This window comes from Rhinolophus sinicus, chromosome 16 (genome assembly GCF_057876585.1).
Source record: "Rhinolophus sinicus isolate RSI-liver-muscle chromosome 16, RSI-T2T, whole genome shotgun sequence".
Taxonomy (NCBI): domain Eukaryota; kingdom Metazoa; phylum Chordata; class Mammalia; order Chiroptera; family Rhinolophidae; genus Rhinolophus; species Rhinolophus sinicus.
Genome location: NC_142516.1, coordinates 58,370,037 through 58,378,433, shown reverse-complemented (window position 1 = coordinate 58,378,433; position 8,397 = coordinate 58,370,037).

Here is an 8,397-nt window from a genome sequence, read left to right as displayed (position 1 = left end):
GATGGCAGAGGGAGATTTGAGGAACAGAAGCTAAGAAGGCCTTGGGACAGGGCAAAATCAGAGAGACACCACCCTGCTGGCTTTGGAGATGGAGAAAGGGGCCTTGAGCCAAAGAATGCAAGGAATGAAGTCTGGTAGAAGCTAGAAAAGGCCAGAAAAAGGATTCTGTCCTAGAGCCTCCTGTGGAAGCACAGTTTGCCTACCCCTTGATTTCAGCCCAGTGAAACCGATTTTGGACATCTGCCTCCAGAGCTGGAGGAGAATAAATTTGTGTTGTTTTAAACTATCAGGTTCATGGTAGTTTGTTACAGTGGCAAGTAGGAAACGAAAACAGTATTTTAAACTTATAAAATAATTGCTCTGGAGATGTCCCAAAATATTCTTTAAAAGGAACAAAAATTCCTTAAGCAAAATAGAAAAAAAAATAATGTTTAGACAAAATACAAAACAAAGTCTCAAAAAAGTAGGCGTAATTCCAATTTTATTTTCTGGAGAAATTTGGTAAATGAACTTTAACCTTCAACTATGAGAATGACATAATCAACAGAGTTGGCCACAGGACTATGGAAATAAATTGAATAGACTAAAATTTGGTGCTCATGACAGGCTAATAGTTTTTCAGCCATTCAAACTGGTCATGTCCATCATGAAGTTTAGTTTCTTTCTTTCTTTTTTTTTAAAAAAAAAGTTTATGTCTCCTTTTATCAGAGAGGGACCACTTTATGTTTGGTCATAAATGGAAGCAGTTGTCTGTGAGGTCATTTGAACCATATTTCTGAATTTTCCAGTGATGTCTTCCAGACCCTTATAGATTGGTAACAGGTCATCTAGCCTTCTTCCACAATTTCTCCCTCCTTAGGTGATAGAGTAATGTCAGCGATATTAGACCTAAAGTGCCCTGGGTATTCAGAGGAGACAGAGGGTGTGCTGGCTCTGTAGAGTGAGCTCAGGAAGTGGTTGCAAACACCTATCATCTTATTGTTTCCTGATTGAGCGGTGTGATTATCTGCCTTATTCAAATCACCAGACTTTCTGGGGGACTACAAATCATATCAGTTGGCATATAGAGACGTATATTCATACATGAACCCGTTATATGTCATACAGTGAAAGAATTGGGCTGAAGACTTCATGGAAACAGGGTTATTTATACTATTGAAGTTTTAGATTAATAATTTTCTATGCCTCAGAAATATGCTCTACTTAAAATTAAATGTCAAAGTATTTGCTTAGATAAAATATGACTAATGAAATAGATGAGTTTATGTCAGTATTCATTTTTTTGGTTTTTCAATTTTCTGAGGGTTTGACATTTTTCAAAATAAAGTGTGGAGAAAAATTAAGAGGTAGGGTTTAATGAATTTGTGAAATGCTCTAATTCTATAGGTAGAGATGTCACTGTTATTTCTCTGGTCTGATAATTGGGAGGTATCCAGGTGATATATAGCCTACTGAGAAAACTTAATTTGAAGAGAAAAAATAAAATAATTATCTACAGCTGAAGTGATGGGGATTCCAGTTTTTTAATGGAGTACATGTTGTGATACATTTCAGTTACACACGGATTCACATCTTTGTGTGCTGTTGTATTACTTTCTGAATTCTAGGTTAGTCTAATTAATAAATGTACACTGTTGGTGATAAAAGATGTAAGTCAAGACTCCATACGAATGGGCTTATTGAATTGAGCCCAATTATTGTAGTGGATATCAATAATTATCTAAGGTAAAGTTTTAAAAACATTAATGGCTCCATAAAAGAGAGCACAAATTATGACATTCAACAATGGATGATAGGGTTTTAAATGCCAAAAAAGATATGGAAAACAATGTGTGTTCAGAAATATATCATAGCCTTTTGTTCTTTCTAGTACAAAATATATTTTGTCGTCTGCAGGTGAACATTCACAGTTGCAAATTTAGCTCAATTTTCAAAAGAAAAGTCTTTCAAATGTTTACGTTGTATGGACTGACAAACATTTTGTTTCCTGCTCCCATTTTTTTCATTAGTGCTAGGGTTTACAAATTCTGGGATTATACTGACATCTAGAGGAAATCATTTTTAAGTATCACTTATTTCCTGTGGCTTTCACAGTCCCTGGTAAATAAATTCCCTATGGTTGGACCTTATTTATAATGCTTTATTTTTTTCCTTCTTTCTAATCAAACTTTGAATTTAGTTTCTATACAAGTATCCCACAGTAAAAGGTAGAGCATAACGTAGAGAAATGAGAAGGAAACATTAAAAAACTTCATCCATTAATGGAATAAAAATTCATACCAAGATTAAACTGTATCCTTGTCACTTAGTAACGCACTCTTTCAGGTTTCATAGTTGCTTTTGTGAAGTTACTAATTTGAAGATAATTTTAAAAAATTGAGTCAAATTGGTTTTAATTTTTAATGTATTATGCAGTATATTTGGAAGAATAAGTTTATAATGGAACAAAATTATAATATTTTACATGTATGCCTAACAGTTTATGACTCATTGTTCTATGTCTACCCATGCTTTAAGAATTTTAAATCTAAACTGGGGACTCAGGTAAGGAAATGCATTTCCTCTTACTTTGGAAACGTAGATATGCATAGTTTGATGCTATCTTAAATATATGTTCATTTACATTTTAAACATCACAGTCACTGAACAGGGACTATTAAACATATTGAGAAGAGTTTTAGTCGTTCCACAGTAAAGGCACATACATGCAACACGAGTATGGAAGAGATCTATTTTGAGGTTGCCTCACAAAGCTGTGAAAGCACAAAAGAGGCAGACGGTGCAGCCACAAATGAGGCTTCTGAAAGGAAACGTTGCCAAACTCAGGAGCTCCCATAGCTATTTGCATAAGTGCTAGCGAAGTTCCTCAGCCGATCTGGTCCTGCACCCCAGACGCGACAAAGCAGATGAGGCAGCAGATGACCGCTTACATTGCCAGGGTGTGTGAACCAGCGAACATCCCCCGCATTACTCACTAAGTAATGAGGAGGGGCCTTAGATATGTTCCACAATTCAGATGGGCCTGCCAGTTGGCCCCTGGGCTTCATTCTGTGTGATCCATACACAGCAGAGACACTCAGGAGGCAATGCAAATGAATCAACAGACAGCACGGAGGTCCCAGCAGCAGCAGGCAAGGTACTGCCTATGCAACAGGGCGTGATGACAGATAATTAGCTGTGACATGCCCCTTGATGGCAGTGGGATGAGAGCATTCAGTTGGAAACCAGTGTGCAACATGGCATCGTGGACCACGAGATTTAACTTTGGAGCATAAATTCTTTTTTGCCAAACCATTTTGTAAGGAGTTTGTTAGAAAGTTACGTTTTCATATGATTCTAGGAATGAAGCTTATAATTTAGTAAGCACTTAAATATATTCCAGTCATTGGGAGATATACTTGCCATACACCATCATTTTTAATGTTCAGAAAATCCCTGTATTGTAACAACTGCCCTTATTTTACAGATAAGAAAACTGAGGCTTCTGGAAGTAATGTAACTTGCTCAGTGACAGATTGCCAGTAATAGAGGAGACATAAAGCCAACCTAGGGCTGTTTGGATACAAAATTGATTCTATAATGCTGCTTATCACAAACAGGTGTTGACTTTTATTTTTTAAAAGGGAATTTGATAGTTGGTGCTCCCTGCCCCCCACCCTTTCCCCCTACTCTTTGGGTTTACTTGGCTTTAATTAAAACATCTTTTTTAATATTTTTGATATTTTGATGTCATACTACTTCAAAATGTTGAATTGTTTATTTTAAAATTTACTCTAAAGGACTCTGTTGGAACAATAGGAGTAATTTAATATGGACTATATATTAGAACATAGTATTGCATCCATGCTATGTTTCTTGAATTTGACAGTCATATTGTGGTTATGTAAGAGAATGCCTTTTTTAGGAGACCCATGGAAATAGGGATAAAGGGTCATGATATCTCCTACTTTCAATCTTGTTGAGGAAAGATATTAATATGTACATATGTAAATGTGGAAATGGAGTGACAAAGCAAATGTGCAAAATATTGACAATTGGTGTATTTAAGTGCATTGTATGAGAGAGTTCATTAAATTCTGCAACTTCTCTATAAATTGGTTTATTTTCAAAGTAAGTTAAATATGAATTGTTAATTTTTTTAGCCTTCTATTAGGCCAGTTTTTCTTTGACAGCTTTGGATGTACATTTACAAAGTTAACTGTGACTTTCATTATTTGTACTCTCAGTGGCTGAATCGAGTTGGTTCCCATAGCTGGCTAGCCCTTTCATCCTTGTCATAAATTATTAGTGTCTTTGGGACTTCCGTAATCATCTATTACACAAGAAACCATTTGGGTGCTTTGCCACTCATTCTTCATTTTGTGGCCTGGTCGAGCCTGATGATAACTGATCACTATGAAGGAGGGTAATGTATACAAGAGAGTTCTAGTCAATAAGAAGACACATTTTTGTGATTATTTCGTTGGGAATTTAAGCCATGTGAAGCTGACTAATCTCACAAGACGTTTTTCCACCAAAATAAAAAACTGCATTTCTTCTATTTTGAAAGATCACATTAACATTTTTAAATCAGATGAGGAATAGCAGATATCTTCACTGTTCATTTCAGTAGGAAGCATTTGATGTTCATAATCAACACTTTGAAATATGTGCAAAGCTGCCATCTTGTGGTAATATTCTGTTCAACGCTTAGCAGGTATGTTGATAAAAGCCTGACTAAATCTGAAGACTAAAAGGAAAGGACATTGTAGAAATACATTTAGGACATGTTAGAAGCCTGTAATTTGAAGCCTACATAAATATAATAGTATATTTTCCTATATAATTTGCTTAATCTAATTGATTAATAACCAGTCTTACTCATTTTGCTAACACTTTCTATTTGAGAGCCATGGCAGATTTTATTCATTGTCCTTTCTTTCCCTCTTCCCCAAAATAAAAGTCTAAAGATTCTTATTTCATAAGAGAAAAAGTTAAGAACAAGCTTCTGCTTAGTGATATATATTTTGAAATCCATCATTCTTTACTCAGATTTCCATAAGAATCACTTTTCTTCTTTAAAAGAAGAACTTTTGCATGAACTACAAAGGTCCTGTGCCCCAATCCTCTCCACAAATCATACTTCTCAAATTCAGTAATTGTCAGCTCTTCAGGTTGATTCTTCTGATTTTGCCTCCTTAATTTTATACAGTATATTTAAACTTGTATTTCTTATCTTAAAAAGTTTAGAGATAGCATGTTTTAACATTCTATTGTGGATAAAAAGGACTTTGCTTTTATCATAGCCCTTTTGGGTTAACTTCCCTAGCAGTTTTCCCATTCTCTAGGTTTCAGCTTAATTTTCACTTCTTCAGCTAATTTTTTCTAGTCACCTATCTAAATCAGATACTTCCCACCATATGTATATGTGTGTATATATATATATATATATATTTAAGGAATGCACACTGTGTGCTTTTTTTCATATTGCTCTAATTAAATATCTCAATTTCTTGTTTATTTATTGTGGTAATACTCAATGTATTACCACAATCCCAACTGCATTTTTTATCCCATGCTATTAGAATTTTTATTTTATTCAGGATACTAACCAGCCAACTAACTAATCAACAACAAAATCCTTCATTTTTTTATATTCCCTTGCCATGCGATAAACTGCTAATGAGATAGAGGCAGAATTCTTGGGAGGATATTCATTTCTGAATGAAAGGAAAATTTCTGTGTGGGACAGCTATAAATCTGGAGATGTAACAGACATTTTTACAGCCCTGATAGTATAAATAAAAGGGTATAAATCAAAGCACACTTTAGTGGTGGTGGAGAAAAGTTAGAAAGAGACTGAACCCTTGAAGGCATCATTGTGCTACCTTACCTACCTTGGCCTCTACCTTACAGGTTTTCTATTTTGAGAGAAAATAACGCGTCTCTAATTGAGTACATTGGTTTTTGTCATTCTCTCCCATTTGATATTAAGCTCTGTGAGGCCAGGAACACGATGAAACTTGTTTATCCTTATAGCATTATATCAGCTTTTCTTAACCTCAGTACTATTGACATTTTGGGCTAGATAATTTTTTGAAGTTGTGCATTGTATGATGTTTAGAAGCACCCCTGGCCTCTACCCACTATATGCCAGTAGCAGCCCTACCCCCAAATGTCTCCTGGGGGTAAATTGTCCTCCAATTGAGAACTGCTCTCTTAGATGATGGGTTAGTGCTCAGGATATAGTGGTCAATGAATATTGACTGTATTAACAAAATTATTAATTAATTGGGCATGAGGATTGAGAAAGATGGTAGAATTCAAAGATGATTTCCAAGTTTCTCTCTTGGGCTAGTAATTGTATCATTATATCACTTAAAAGATGACAAGACACATTCCAATTTGTAAAACTTCCCCTTAAACAGTGGCCTTAAAGTTCAATAAATACTCCACATGTGACTCAAACATGACAGATTTCTGTATCTGTATGAATGAACAGTACACTAGCATTTGCATAGTATTTTCCCCCTTTATCAGTTGCATAGCATTTTCCCCTTTTATTGGTCTTATTGCAATTTTGGCTTATATTGAACTTGAATCCCACTAAAATCTCCTGGTTCTTTTGTGCATAATCCTGCTAGTTCCTGTTTTTCCCTACCATTTAATTTTGCAATTGTGCTTTTCAAGTGCTAGATTTTACATTTTCCCTTTTTAATTTTATCTCTTTCATGTCAGACTTTTTTCTTGGTTTGTTAATGTATTTTTAGGTTGTTTTTTTTTGTTTGTTTGTTTGTTTTTTTGTTTCATACTAGCTCTTTCTGCTCACCTTGATGTTTCCTTGGTTGGTTGATTGATAAAAATTTTTGACTAGGAAATGGCAAAAAACAAAATACATGTCATATTTGACTATTCATGGAGTGAGCTCAGAACACATGTCTCATAACCAAACCTTGGAATCGTTATTTTAATAGCCCAAATCTTTTTCCCTGCATTCAATTTTAAAGATTACATGGAACTGTAAATGAGTACCATCTCTAAAATCTGCTTCTGGGAATGAAGATAAGAAGGCAGGATATAACTTCAGAGGGACACAAATGTAATAGGTTTTCATACTTGATTGAATAGGAAGGTGCACTCAGGCATTTTTACTGACTCTGTTTAGACTATTAAGTTTAGCTCAATTTGTGGCATTGGCGTGCAGTGGGTGCTAAGCAACAGGAAAGAATGGGTTTAAGTGGTGTGGAATGTAATTTCCAGCAAGCACTTAATAACTTCACTTACTAAGTTTTATACGAGAACTGGAGGACTGAGAACAGTGGGAAATATCCAAGATTGCAAGTGCGTACTATTGGCAATGAATAATGTAGCATATTATAGGAAGAGTAATGTTCACTAGATCAAGATAAGTCATAAGATCTTACAGAGCTGTGAAATAAAGGTCTTGAATGAAAGACAAATAAAGAAATACATTTAGGAAGAAATTATCAAAGTTATATCTAGAAGATAATGGGTATAACTGTCTCTTATAATTAGGGTTTCTTAGAATGTTTGTTTTGAGACAGGGACTTCTCTCAAGAGCTATTTGATATTAAGCAGTCACTTAATCTCTATTCTTACTGTTAATCAACATTATTTGCAAATATCACCACCACCATTCTCTTTATCAAATACACTGTGTTGTGACTTGCCCCTATTCCCTTGTAACTATAGAATGAATTCTAAATTTATTAAGATTGCGTATAAAACACTCTGGTTTTATTCCTAATTTATTTTTCTACTCTTCTCCATGAAAACTATGCTCGAAGCACACTGACCTACTTTATAATTTTGAATGTTCCACGCTCTTTCAAATTTCTGTGACTTTGCTGATGCTGTCACTTCTGTATGGAATGCCCTTCTCTAATGTTATATTTGGTAAATCCACTGGCATTCCTTGAGGCCCAAGTCAAATGTGACCTTCTCAATTTGGCATTCCTGACTTTCCCCCACTCCAAATCCACATTTTCTTGAACTAGATTTTAAACCTAGCATGTGCTTAATAAATGTTTATAAAATGGCTAATTGCTAAATTACTCCAAATCACTCCAAGAATATGAAATGGAGGACTTAGTTTCATTGATGTTTATATATATATATATAAACAAACCTACATTATACAATGATTTATCTGAAAAATCTCGAGTGTATAAATTAAAACGCATCCCAAGAGAATGAATTGAGTAGTGCTATTTGAAAGTTAAAAAAATGTTATTGCTATATGCATTCTATTTTACTAATGCATTTTGTCTATCTTGTATACATAGCCTTAAGATGGCTTAATATAGGGAAACCCAGTAACCAGTCAGGTGTACATAACTTTAATCTTGCTTCTATTTATTGAGTTGGGAATAATAGACTAGCCATTTTCTGTAGTGT